This window comes from Bos taurus, chromosome 5 (assembly GCF_002263795.3).
Source record: "Bos taurus isolate L1 Dominette 01449 registration number 42190680 breed Hereford chromosome 5, ARS-UCD2.0, whole genome shotgun sequence".
Taxonomy (NCBI): domain Eukaryota; kingdom Metazoa; phylum Chordata; class Mammalia; order Artiodactyla; family Bovidae; genus Bos; species Bos taurus.
The window spans coordinates 55,540,932-55,555,797 of NC_037332.1; the positions used below are offsets into that span (position 1 = coordinate 55,540,932).

General features: G+C 38.4%; 1 long non-coding RNA gene across 2 annotated transcripts; it reads left to right on the forward strand.

Moving 5' to 3' along the window:
• Window positions 1-2,296: 2,296 nt before the first annotated feature.
• Window positions 2,297-12,788, forward strand: LOC112446704 (uncharacterized). Of its 2 annotated transcripts, none has more exons than XR_003034753.2 (4): window positions 2,297-3,229; window positions 4,089-4,167; window positions 9,391-9,559; window positions 11,474-12,788. It is a non-coding gene; the product is annotated as an uncharacterized lncRNA (long non-coding RNA). The 2 variants fall into 2 exon arrangements; XR_009494532.1 differs by having other exon boundaries at window positions 9,391-9,553.
• Window positions 12,789-14,866: the final 2,078 nt, after the last annotated feature.

Here is a 14,866-nt window from a genome sequence, read left to right on the forward strand (position 1 = left end):
GTTTGCCCAAGTTCCTGGACTTTGCATCGGTGATGCCATCCAGTCATCTCATCCTCTAATGCCCTCTTTTCCTTCTTCCCTCAATCTTTCCCAGCAACAGGGTCTTTTCCAGTGAGTCAGCTGTTCATATCAGGTGACCAAAATACTGGAGCTTCAACTTCAGCATCAGTCCTTCCAATAAGTATTCAGGATTGATTTCCTTTAATATTAACTGGTTTGAACTCCTTGCTGTCTAAGAGATTCTCAGGAGTCTTCTCCAGCACCGCAGTTTAAAGGTATCAATTCCTTGGCATTCTGCCTTCTTTACCATACGGCTCTCACAACCGTATGTGACCACTGGGAAGACCATAGCTTTGACTATATGGATCTTTGTCAGCAGTGTGATGTCTCTACTTTTCAACACACTGTCTAGGTTTATCATAACTTTCCTGCCAAGAAGCAGTCGTCTTCTGATTTCATGGCTGCAGTCACCATCCACAGTGATTATAGAGCCCAAGCAGAGAAAATCTGTCACCGCTTCCACCTTTTCCCCTTCCATTTGCCTTGAAGTAATGGGGCCAGATGCCATGATCTTAGTTTTTTTAATATTTAATTTTAAGCTGGCTTTTTCACTCTGGAGGAGGGAATGGCAAACCACCCAGTATGCTTGCCGTGAGAACCTAGACCATTATAAGTTAGTGTAATTAGTCTGGAATTCTCAGGGAAGGCTAGATAGAGAAGATGGGGCCTGAAATGGACTATAAAATGTGAACTTCTGAAATGCTATTCAGCTACATGAATAAGCAAAGAAATACAAATTAAAAGGTGTCATTCACCCCACTATATTACCAAACATTTTTCTGATGCTCATTGCTGAAGGCAACAGAGAGAAAACTAGAAAACTGTATACCAAAATATGATCAGTAGTTGTCTACATATCAGAATATTTTTATTATATTCATCCACATTTTCCTAATGTTCTACAGTAAATATGTATTACTTTTATAATCAGAAAGATAAACTTTTAAAAATTGAGTAGGCTTTGGATGCCATATGTGTAATTTCATCCATTTATACTATAAAGACATGAGTGGAATGGGAAGGCATTTGAAAAAGAGGAAGTGCAAACACAAATTACTAAGTTAAAAAGAGAAAAATAATTACCGCAAAGAAATGAGAACTTAGGCAAAGATTTAGCTATAAGGATTTTCATTTCTCCATTACAGTACTAATTAAGAACAGAAAGAAGGGATTTCTCTGGTGGCCCAGAGGGAAAGAAGTCACCTGGAAGTGCAGGGGATGTGGGCTCAAGGGACCTGGGTTTGATCCCTGGTCAGGGAACTAAGATCCTACATGCCTTGGAGCAACCACTGAGTCTGAGCGCTGCAGCTACTGAAGCTGGCATACTCTGGAGCCCATCCACAACCAGAGATCTTGCATGCCGCAACTAAGACCCAACACAGCCTCAACTAAGACCTAATACTGCCAAACAAATTTTAAAAATTTTTTAAAGGATAGAAACTGTTTTAACAAAAAATACAATTGAAAACATACAACCATGTGGGTTTTTAAATGAAATATGTTTACAAAAGCTTTTTAGATTACAAAATAGCATGTACAATGTAATTACAGCTTGAAACATTATATGCATAGAGAGGATCTGGAAGACTGCTCCAAAGTGTTTCCTGTGGTTGTTGTACCAGTGAATGTTTAACCAAGCAGGACTCTATAGGGCCTTTCCAGGACATACCCCCATTCTCCCATAATCTCTGCTGTAGCTCCTCTCTGAAATACCAAGATAATAGTATCTGATACATACTTCCTGAATTACAGATACTAAAACCACCACCAAATGGGAGAAACTATCTGACAATCATGAGCCCCCAGACCCCATAGACGCCTTAGGACTGACACTGTTAAATGCCCTATTATCTCAACATCAACCAGAGAATTGTGCAGGAGCTAATCAGTACCCTGCAACCAGCCTCCCTCACCCAGTTTTTAAAAATCCTTTACTGTGGGCTTCCCTGGTGGTCCAGTGCTGAAGAATCTGTCTTACACTGCAAGGGCCACAGCTTCAGTCCGGGGAAGATCCCACACGCAGGGGAGCAACTGAGCCCTCCAGTTGCAACTACTGAAGCCCTCACACCTAGAGCCTATGCTCCACAACGAGAGTAGCACCGGTCCACTGACACTAGAGAAAGCCCCTGAGCAGCAACAAAGACCCGCCACAGCCAAAAAATAAAATAAAATAATAAATCTAAAGAAAGAAATCCTGTGCTGAAATCCTTCACGGAATTTGGGGTATTTGAGCCCCAGCTCCCGTCTCCTTGCTGGGCCCGGCAAGACACTTTTCTCTGCTTCAAACTTCCACATTTTGGTTTGGGCTCACTGTGAAGAGGAAATTTGGCGGTTTGGTTTTGTTTGCGCCTGTGTGTGCTTGCCTTCGTTTTCTAAAGCAATAATAGTTGTTTTAGAGGAAGTTGTGTAAAGCTGCTTAAAATACCACAGCAACAAATGAAGTTGCACATAACTTTAAAGCACTTTCTAGCTTTTTTTGCAACTAATAATTCATTTATCGAGGGCCACCAAAACTTCGGTGAAATTCGCCTTTCCTTAGCGATCCGTTTCGAAGGCAGAGAAAGAACAAAACAGTCTCCACCACCCGCTGCAGGAATATGACACACCCGGAGCCAGAAACCCCAGCGCTAACACATGCAAACCGACCGACTGGAGGAGTCAGGCCTCCGCACCCGGAAGTGAATTAGAGAAGGCGCGCGGCATTCTGGGAAGACTTATGCGAGCCTGGTTGGTGTGGCTGGCTGTTACCAGGGAAACCGGAGGCGCTCTACGGTCACCAATGGCTGGGCGCCTTTAGTGGGAGAGTCTGAGACGCTCAAAGATCATTTGGAAAGAGCGAAGAGGGAAGGAGGGCCCTTTGAAGAGGCAGTTGTCCTGCCAGGTTATCTAGTCGTGCCGGCAGGCTGACCGCCTGCTCTGGGAATCTGGGTCACTCCCGCTTGTTCTTTGAGCCTTTCGGCCAAATGAAGTGGCCCTGCGGCTCTTGACTATCATTTCTTTACTTTTCTGCCCCTTCTTAGAAACTGTAAGTTGAGAATTTGTAATTAACACTGTAATGTGTTCTAATATCAACGATAATTCTTGTTTATAAAATTGAGGACATTATGGGGGACCACAAATTGAGAACTTAAAATTCACACGCAAACTGTAGACTGCCCATTGAGATATGGTAAGTGCATAAGGATTTTAGATCAAGAGAAATGTTACTTTCCCCAAAGGGAATTGTTTAATTCCATTAGGAAAATAAACAATATGAATATTTTTTCCCATGCGTTGTGCAAAAAATAGAAAAGTGTGAGATTAATCACTTGTATTAGTGATCAGAGTGTAATCCTGGCCACAAAGAGATATTAATTACCACCCTCCTCCTCCTCCATGCTCAACTCCCCCCTTTATGTTCCAGCTAACTTTAAACTTCTGCAATACTGTGATTTTTCAAGTCTCCTCGCTTTGCAAATGGTAAAAATGATTCCTTGCCTTGATTTTCTTTGTTCAAATCCTCATTTAGTCCTTCCCTGGGACATTTGTCCAGCTCTCATTCAAGACAGAAAATACTCTTCTTTATGAACTTTTGAATATTTATCATAATAATTTTGATTCATTTAGAGACATCTGGTCTTCCAACTTTAGAGACCTTCCTGTTGGCAGGGCATATTTTATATTCACCTCAATTGCTTTGATGCTCTGGCTCATTTGGTTCTCAACAGATATTTGCTGGATAAATGTGAACTGTGTTAACTGGAGTCTAAAGGAAAGTGAATTAAAATGAAATAAATGAGTGGTCACTGAAATAATAAATAAATAATTGACTTTTTTTTTAAAGGAATAAAACTTACCAGTCATAAGAAGTAACTTAAAATTTTCATGTATTACATGTAAGTTTTTTCTCTACATAAATATTTTTGGAATAGTTGAGTATATTTGGAGAAACCATTTTATGTCCTGCTTTTTTCACATGTATATGATATACTTCTGTTATTAAAATCTTAACAATAAAGACAGCACTGAAAATGTAAATCTGTTTGTAGTGAGTTGAAACAGATGAAGTGGATGTAGCATGTGAAGACAATTCTTCCAAGAAGTTTGGCTGTATGGTAAAGGAGAAAGGTCAGTAGTCAAAGCAGAATGGCAAGTGAAAGAAAGAGATTAGAGTTTCTCTGTAAGGAAAAGAGACTTGGTGATGTTAATAGTATAAGATTAAGGAGTAATAAGAGGATAACTGATTGAATGATTCCCTAAAGAAATAGAAGGGAATGAGATCCATAGATCAGGTACATAGATAGGAGACAGAACTAGAAAGGAGGATGTCAAAGTGGGAATGGATAATAATAAGTTTAAAACTATTGAAAATTGGCAAAAGAATAACAAAAATCTGTCAAAAATATATATTGTGTACATGTGTGTGCTGAGTCACATCAGTCGTGTCTGACTCTGCAACCCTATGTACCATAGCCTGCCAAGTAAATTGGTCCATGGGATTCCCCAGACAAGAATACTGGAGTGGGTTGCCATGCTGTCTTCCAGGGGATCTTCCCAAACTGGGGATCGAACTCCTGCATTGGCAGGCAGGTTCTTTGCCACTGGTGCCACCTGGGAAGCCCAAAGATATATTCAATTCAGTTTAGTCGCTCAGTCGTGTCTGACTCTGCGACCCCATCGACTGCAGCACGCCAGGCCTCCCTGTCCCTCACCAACTCCCAGAATTCACTCAATTTCATGTCCATAGAATCGGTGATGCCATCCAACCATCTCATCGTCTATCGTCCCCTGCTCCTCCCTCCCTCAATCTTCTGCAGCATAGGGTCTTTTCAATGAGTCAGTTCTTCGCATCAGGTAGCCAAAATATTGGAGTTTCAGGTTCAGCATCAGTCCTTCCAATGAATATTCAGGACTGATTTCCTTTAGGATGGACTGGTTGGATCTCCTTGCAGTCCAAGGGGCTCTCAAGAGTCTTCTCCTATACTGCAGTTCAAAAGCATCAATTTTTTGGTGCTCAGCTTTCTTGATAGTCCAACTCTCACATCCATACATGACTACTGGAAAAACCATAGCTTTGACTAGACGGACCCTTGTTGGCAAAGTAATGTCTCTGCTTTTTAATATGCTGTCTAGGTTGGTCATAACTTTTCTTCCAAGGAGCAAGCGTCTTTTAATTTTATGGCTACAGCCACCATCTGCAGTGATTTTGGAGCCCAAAAAAATAAAGTCTGTCACTGTTTCCACTGCTTCCCCATCTATTTGCTATGAAGTGATGGAACCAGATGCCGTGATCTTAGTTTTTTGAATGTTGAGTTTTAAGCCAATTTTTTTACTCTCCTCTCTCACTTTCATCAAGAGGCTTTTCTTCGCTTTCTGCCATAAGGATGGTGTCATCTGCATATCTGAGGTTATTGATATTTCTCCTGGCAATCTTGATTCCAGGTTGTGCTTCATCCAGCCCAGCATTTTTCATGATGTACTCTGCATATAAGTTAAATAAGCAGGGTGACAGTATACAGCCTTGACGTACTCCTTTCCCTATTTGGAACCAGTCTGTTGTAAAGATATATTAGGTTGATGCAAAGGTAATTGTGGTTTGGACCATGAATTTTAAATCATTATAACTAAGCTCAAACACATCTTTATTAGTCAAAATAGGAACCGTTATAATCAACACATTTTGCTAATGAGAAATAAGTTTGTTAATTCCCATAGCATAAAAATCCATGCCCGAACTCTTTGCATTTTCTGCCTCCTGCGGCTTGTGGAAACGTTTTCCCTATAAAAAATTGTCAAAATACTTGAAGAAGTGGTAGTCGGTTGGCAAGAGGTCAAAGGAATATGGCAGATGAGGCAAAACTTCATAGCCCAGCTCATTCTACTTTTTTTTTTTTCATTCAACTTTTGAAGCATTGGTTTGCAACATGTAGTGAGCCGTTATTTGGAGAAAAATGGGGCCCATTCTGTTGACCAATGCCAGCTGCAGGCGTTGCAATTTTCAGTGCATCTCATCAATTTGCTGAGCATATATCTCAGATATTACAGGTTCACTGGGATTCAGAAAGCTGTAGTGGATCAGACCAGCAGCAGACCACCAAACAGTGACCATGACCTTTCTTTTGTGCAAGTTTGGCTTTAGGAAGTGCTTTGGAGCTTCTTCTTGGCCCAACCACTGAGCTGGTTGTCACCAGTTGTAATACAATCCACTTTTCATCACACATCACAGTACAATCAAGAAATGGTTCATTGTTGTGTAGAATAAGAGAAGATGACACTTCAAAATGATGATTTTTTTTATTTGCAGTCAGTTTATGAGGCACCCACTTATCGAGCTTTTTCACTTTTCCAATTTGCTTCAAATGCCAAATCAACAATGAGTTCTTCAGCAACTTCTCATATAATTATTAGAGGATCAGCTCTGATGATTGTTCTCAATTAATTGGTCATTGTCAACTTCTGATGACCAGCCACTGCACTCCTCATCTTCAAGGCTCTTGTCTCCTTTGCCAAACTTCTTGAACTACCCCTGCATTGTAAGTTCGTTAGCAGTTGCTGGACCAAATGTGTTGTTGATGTTGAGACCTGTCTCCGCTGCTTTGTGACCCATTTTGAATTCAAATAAGAAAATAGCTCAAATTTGCTTTTTGTCTAACATCATTTCCCTAGTCTAAAATAAATATAAAATAAACAGCAAGTAATGTCATTAGCAAAAAAAAAAAAAGTGAGAAATGTACATTAAAATGATGTATAACATAACCACATTTAAGAATTATTCCAATATTAAATAACAAAGTTCAACAATGCAAAAAACACAATTACTTTTATACCAACTTAAATATGTAAAAGTGGCCAATAAATAGGTATGTTCATCCACATTACTTAAAAATATAAATGGCATATTAAATGCCTATTAAGTTGGCAAAGATTAAAAAGAAAATATTATAGATATTGGGCAGCTGTTCAATAAAACAAGATTGCAGATGGGAATAGAAACTGGTACATCTCCCCCTTTCCAGGCATTTTAGAAATATGTATCAAAATTCTTAAATGCTTTGACTAAATAAGCATGGGCTTCCCTGGTGGCTCAGATGGTAAAGAATCTGCCTGCAATGCGGAAGACCTGGATTCTATCCCTCGGTTGGGAAGACCCTCTGGAGGTGTACATGGCAACCCACTCTAGTATTCTTACCTGGAGAATCCCCAAGGACAGAGGAGCCTGGCAGGCTACAGTCAGTCCATGGGGTGGCAAAGAGTCAGACATGACTGAGCGACTAAGACAATCAACAAGTATATTCTAGGATGTTTTCAAAAGGAAATAATCAAAACTGCATATGTATGTTAAGCCTGGGTGGGGTTCACTTCAGTTTCTCCACCAAAAAACACAGGTTAAATATTATTACATACTTGTTAGACATGGATACCGTGAATGCAGATAAGAGACGTTCACTCATATCAATTTAAGTAAGAGCATTTGCAGGTTTTCTAGGAAGGGCGTGTAGAGCTGCAGTTTGACTAGCCTGATACACAATTATGGGATGCTTTGAACCATTTAAAATGACAATGTTGAAGACTAATGATAAGGAAAGATATATAAGAAAGAAAAGTGGGTTATGAAAGCAGCACTATGTAGTTCTAACCACGTGGTGGTTTAACAGACAAGGAAACAGACTTACAGAAAGAAACTGTCCTAGGTCACCTGGCTGGTAAAGGACAAAGCCTAGATTTCAAACCAAGTCTGTCTCATGCAAACCACCTTCTTAACTACTGCACTTCAAGGAGGCAGGTAGACTTTAGAGGATGGAAAAAATTATATCAGGCAGGCAGAGACTAGGGAAGGATAATCTAAGTAGGAAAGAATAGCACTAAATTGAACGAAAAAGATTGGAAAGAATAGGTATGTTTCAGAACACACACACACACAGAGGAATATGAGATATATGCAGGTAAGCACTAGAGAATAAAGCAAGAAAGACTGGGGATAGATTTTTAAGATAAATAACCTTCAAAAACCTCACAGAAAAGTGGCCTCACTTAGGACATACCTTACAAAGGTCTTGGGCCTCAGAGCCTGATAAAGCAAGAGTTGTAAGCATAGAGCTTTTGAACCTGAAAATTCTATGGGAGGGCCCTGGGTGGGGGGTTTGGGGGACAATGGGTCCAGATTATGGACTTTCCCCAAAGTGAGGAAGGGTCTAATGGCATCTAATAGCACCCTGTGAGACTGAGTTCTATACAGTTGTATAAAATTGGTCAGCTGATGTTAAGTTCTTTGAACCTCAATTTCTCCATCTCTTACAGGATAGAAGGTGGAAGAGGCTATTATATAAGATGATCTTTTAATATCTCTTCCGGTACTAACATTCTGTGATCTTATAGGCCAAAGATTACAAATTCAAATGCCTCAATTAAGGATGAAGTGCTGCATGCATGCTCTGTCACTCAGTTGAGTCTGATTCTCTGCAACCCAATGGACTGTGTAGCCTGCCAGGATTTTCCTGGCAAGATACTGGAGTGGGTTCTCGTTTCCTACTCCAGGGGATCTTATTGACCCAGGGATCGAACCCACGTCTCTTGTATTGCAGGTGGATTCTTTACCACTGAGCCATGAGAAGAATGTTTCATAAATGAGAAAATGAACTGAATGTAATAAAAATAAGAAGTGGTAGAGATTGGAGTCAATCCTAAAGGAAATCCATCCTGAACACTCATTGGAAGGGCTGTTGCTGAAGCTCCAATACTTTGGCCACCTGATGAGAAGAGCCAACTTATTGAAAAAGACCCTGATTCTGGGAAAGATTGAAGGCAAAAGGAGAAGGGGGCAGCAGAGCATAAAATGGATAGATAGCATCACCGGCTCAATGGACACGAACTTGAGCAAACTCGGAGATAGTGGAGAACAGAGGAGCCTGGAGTGCTATAGTCTATGGGATCACAAACAATTGGACACAACTTAGTGACTGAACAACAACAACAGAGATTAGAGTAGTATTTCAGATGTCTCATCTAAAACTCCAGTCATTCTTCCATGAATGAGGAACCCGTGTTGCCTGATTTTCCAACTTTTCAAGAGAAACAGGAATATCGTATTTGCTTGGTGGCTCAGACAATAAAGAATCTGCCTGCAATGCAAGAGACCTGTGTTCAATCCCTGGGTTGGGAAGATCCCCTAGAGAAGGGAACAGCTACCCACCCCAGTATTCTGGTCTGGAGAATTCCATGGACTATACAGTCCTTGGAGTCGCAAAGAGTCAGACATGATTGAGAGACTTTTGCTTTCACTTTCCTTTCAAAAATATGCAGACCAAACAAAACACCTCTACTGGCTAAATACTAATTTTCAATTTCTTATAGATAAAAAAAAGGCCTAACAAGAATGATAAGTGTTTGAATGAAAATTATTAAGTATGAAGAAAGAGGAAGAAATCAAAGAGAATACCAAGATTTCCCCCTGAGTAATGAAGAGGAGGTGGTATACATTAAATACTAAAGTCAGCAGAAGGTTTAAAGACAGAAGGTGTTTGTGAGTTTTGTTGTTTTGTTTTTTTTAACACTGGACAAATTTCTCATTTATAGGTGTCCACAGCACATGAATCAAATTCAGCTTTTGAGTTTGAGAAATCTATGAGATTATCAGGGAAAGGGTGCAGGAAGTGTAGGACAGCAGTTTGGGGAGAGAAGATGAAAGAGGAGTTCAAGATGCAAGAGTCATTCTGTCAAAGTTTCATTAAATCTATGTCACAGTATGTATTTGTTATTTCATGAGACTAAAATCCTATGAGAGCAGAAACCACAAATGTATTCTTTACTACCTAGCACAGTGCCTAGATAGTAGTTGTCTTAATGTATGTTGAATAAACAAATAAATAAATACAAGACAATGTGTCTCACAGTTAAAGAAATGCAGGGTTGAATTCAAAAATGTTCTTAAAGAAGCTTATAGGCCAGAAAGTAAGACAAGTCTTATATAGAAGTAACTAATCCATGTTTGAAAAGTTCAGTTCAGTTCAGTCAGTCAGTCGTGTCCAAATCTTTGAGACCCCATGGACTGCAACATGCCAGGCCTCCCTGTCCATCGCCAACTCCTAGAGTTTACTCAACCTCATGTCCATTGAGTCGGTGAGGCCATCCAACCATATCACCCTCTGCTGTCCCCTTCTCCTCCCGCCTTCAATCTTTTCCAGCATCAGGGTCTTTTCTAATAAGTCAGTTCTTCACATCAGGTGGCCAAAGTATTGGAGTTTCAATATCAGTCCTTCCAATTAAAGTAGTTTGAAAGAGTAGTTTGAAAAAAAATAGTTGGAAAAAAAAAGTTTGAAAAGTTGAAAAAAAGTAGTTTGAAAAATAGTGTCATTTAAAAAAAAAAAAAAAAGTGGCACCAAGAGATTCAGGAGAAAATTTGTTTTAGAAGAAGTAAACCCAGGCTTTGATAATGGATGGTTAGGATTGGATCATGAAGATTTGGGGAGGAACTGATCGGAAGCAGCAAAATAGAAAGGCTCATCCTTTCTTTAGAAAATAGGCAAGTGTTTGAGACTGCCAAGAAATTGAACAGAGAAACCAAAACCTAGAGAATCGTCTACACGTGAAGAAAACAACCAAGTAACTAGGGGAAAAGTCTCAGAAAGATAAAAGGAGCATCAGGAGAGAAAGTTTATAGAAACTACGAATTCATGCTTCAAAAAAGAAAGAGTCCAAATACTGCAGAGACACGAGGCCATCAAGGAAAAGGATCTAAACCCATGGGATTTGGTGATTAAGGAAATCATTGATGACTTTCAACTAAACAATTTCTTTATAGTTGACCAAGGAATATAGGAGAGGAGCTTAAAAGACCAGTAGAAATAATCGGCTTTTGTTTATGAAGGCAGGAAATGTAGTTACTTTGGAGAAGGGAAAAAAGAAAAAAAACTAGAAGAGAAGTAGAGGATTATGTTGGAAAAAAGGATAATTATATGAAGCAAAATGTTGGAGGATCTAAACAGTAATGAGATCAAGAAAGGGGAGATGAGTCATTTGTCAACAATCAGCATTATAAATTCTAACAAATATTATTCAATAACAAAGGTAATTTTTTTAATCTCTCACCATATTTTCCTACTCCATTCCCTGGTTTCTTTCCACTTTTATAGCCTCAGAGTAACTTTTGATATGCTGAAAAATAATATTAGAACTTCAACTCAGTATTTCTTTAATATCCTCATATAAATCAATGGGTATTATAATACCAAAACCTCCTACATCTGTGGTTATGCCTCGTCTCTTCCTTTCAAGTAACCACCCCTCCCCAGTTGTAGCCTGGCTGGTTTAAGAGAGGCTGAGTACTAATTCCCCGCCCTGCCCCCGTGAGTGTTTAATCCAGTTCTGGCCAATAACAACTATCACCAATACTTTTACTGACACAGTAAGGAAAAAGACTCTTCCTCTGCTGTTGCAGGTGCTGAAGCCCATATAAGCCTGGAAGAGACAAACCACCTTTGTTACCACTTGGAGGCTTGCCTAAAACTGAAACTAAAAAAGCCAACCAACCCGGGAGACAGGAAACTAATCCTGGAGACGTTATTTGAGCCCAGGGATCCAGACATGCCTAAAGACTAGCTTTACCACTGAACTCACTAGTTAAATGAGCCAATAAATGCTCTTTCTTTTATGCTTAAACTTGAGTTTTATGTGGACGTTCATCATTTACTACTCAAAGCATCCTAATACAGGTATACATCATTAAAGTAATGTTATTTTTGTTTCTGTACCCTATTTTAAATGTGTTACTCTATAATGTACTCTATAAGATATTCCATAGTTTTCACAAAATCATCCATAAATTTAATACAATCCCAATTTTACATCCCAATAGCAGCTTAAGAGCTTATTATTTTTTTAATTTTAGAAATAAGCAAAATTACTTCAAAATTCACTCAGAGGGGGAAAAACCATAAATACCAAGAAAATAAGGGGGAGATTCATAAAGAAATTATGGAATCAGATATTAAAATATAAAGCAAAAATAATAAATATAGGATGGTAATAGAGTAAGAATAAACAGTCATGGAACAGAATTCAAAGCCTGAGTAAATATAGGAGTATTTCCCATACTTAAAATATGGTAAATCAAGAAAAGGTTAGTTCAATAAAGTAAGGATAATGAGCTTGAAAAATCATTAGAATTTTACCTTACTCATCATCCCAGAACAAATTCCAAGTGGATTTATGATTAATTGTAAAAATTGAAGCCAGGTTTTCAGTATATATTTGTTAGCTTATAATTGGGATAATCTCTAGTAATCTCTGCTAAAATTTTAAATGTTAACACCTTTTGATATAGCTTTTTAATTCTAGAAATTTATCCTATAGAAATAAAATATATGTATAAAGATAAATATGGATAATATTGCATTAGAATGTCAAAAATTATATATACATGTGGAATAATGAATAAGGAATGGAATACCAGGCATTCTCAAAGGAGTGATATCACAACCAAGGAGGTGAAAATTGGTTCCTGAGGAGACAAACCATTTTTATGTATAAAGCACAAATATGCATAAGGCATATAAACAAGTATACAGTATATATGTGGTATTGAAATTTCATGAGGCAGGTGATGATTAAGGGGTAAAAAGTCTTAGGTGGATAATGATGGAAAAAAGACTGAGAAAAACTGATCTATACAATTTGTTACTGTGCAACTGTTGAAAAAAGAACGAGGTAGATGTATGTATATTGACAACAAAGGATGCCCAAGATGCATGATGCTTTACATATATATACATATATAGTGTAATGTACAAAGTATAATATATTTGATATACTTATATATTTATAATTATGTATATACTTCCTGTGTTACATATAAGGTATTGATGGTGTTTATCTTTGGGGTAAAAATTACAAGAAATATTCAATTCTGGACTTCCATGGTGGTACAGTGGATGGCAATCCACCTGCCAATGCAGGGGACACAGGTTCAATCCCTGATCCAGGAAGACTCCACATGCTTCAGAGCAACTAAGCCCGTGGACTACAGCTACTGAAGACTGAGCACCTAGAGCCTATGCCCCACAACAGAAGATGAGAAGCCCGTGCACTGCAGTGACAAGTAGCCTCCACTCACCACAGCTAGAGAAAGCCCATGCACAGCAATGAAGACCCAGTGCAGTCAAAAAAATTAAAATAACTAACCTTTTAAAAAGAAACATTCAGTTCTGTGTTAAGTATTGTAATATTTACCTTTTTACAACAATGTTTTAATAAAGAAAAGATAAGCTGTAAGAATAAATGAATATTAGAGTGAATAGTTTTATAGTCTTGTGGTGAGAAAGGACTTTATAAACATAACCCCAAAGCCCAAAACTATTAAAGCTTAAACTATATAAAATTAAAAATTACTGCATGAAAACAACAACAACAAAAACAACCCCCTACATATACCATGGTTGAAGCAATAACAGAATAGAAAATATTTGCAACATCTATGATAAAAGGTGTATGTCATTATATACATGTAAGAGCTCTTACATGTCAATAAAAAGGTTCAACACCATAACCAGCAAACCAGGTAAAGAACATGAACAAGCAAGTAACACACACACTCTACAAATGATTAATAAGCATGTGAGAATGTTTTTATTATTGCCAGTTAGGAAATACAAAAAATCCCAACAAAGAGATAACGTTTTCATTGGATTAGCAATGTAGCAACACCTACAAAGGTTGGTGTTGGCAGAGAAGTGAGAGGGTCCTGCAGGGATATGAACAGGTTCAGCCTTTCTGAGTGCAATCTGACACCATGTACCAAAATGTTAAGTACGTATACTTTGAACCAGAAGTGATACTTCTAGGAATGAGTTCAAAGGTGATAATCAGATAAATGAGAAAATGATTTGTTATATTAGCTATTAAAAAATTGGAAACAACTTATTGTTTAAACAAAGTTATTAAAGAGACTAAATACAATTTTGAGTGAAAAGAGCATGTTACAAAGCACCAGGTTCATTGTAATCTTATTTATATAACAGGTAAACACATATAGAAATAATTTTTAACAAAATGTTAGTAGTGGAAATCTCTGGTGGGAGTACAAGTAAGTTTCAAGATTATGCAAAAGCAATACTAGCATGAATTCTTGTGTACCCCCACTCAGCTTTTTTATTTACAGGAGTTCCCTGGTGGTCTAGTGGCTAGGATTTCAGGCTTTCACTCATCAGGGAACTGAGATCCCACAGGCTGCAGCAGAAAGTTGTTTTAGAATAATAACATACCCATCAGATAAACGTTTATTGCTAGTTAATAGATGTAGCCAATATTAATATACAAAAGATGCTGATAATTGCCTACAGTTCACATCTTCTTCTAAAGTAACTTGTTTTGAACACAGATCTTTTTCCTAAAGGACCATTTACTATACCATATACCTACTATCACCATCACTGATGGGGCCAGACAATGTAGCATTATACCCAATAGCAGTCCCCCTTCTCCCTTCTTCCATTCTCAAAGAAAATTTTATTTGTCTGATACCTAAACAAAGTAAATTGTTGTTGTTGTTTAGTCGCTAGGTCGTGTCCGATTCTTGCAACCCCATGGACTAGCTCACCAAGCTTCTCTGTCTATTGGATTTTCCAGGCAAGAATACTGGAGTGGGTTGCCCTTTCCTTTTCCAGGGGATCTTCCCGACCCAAGGATCAAACCCATGTCTCTTGCATTGGCAGGTGGATTCTTTACCACTGAGCCACCAGGGAAGCCCAACAACAACATCCAAATGCACTACACTTCCTCCTCAGCCTAAGAGGATTAATCTTGATTGTTGTAAATCATTCATGATAATTGCCGT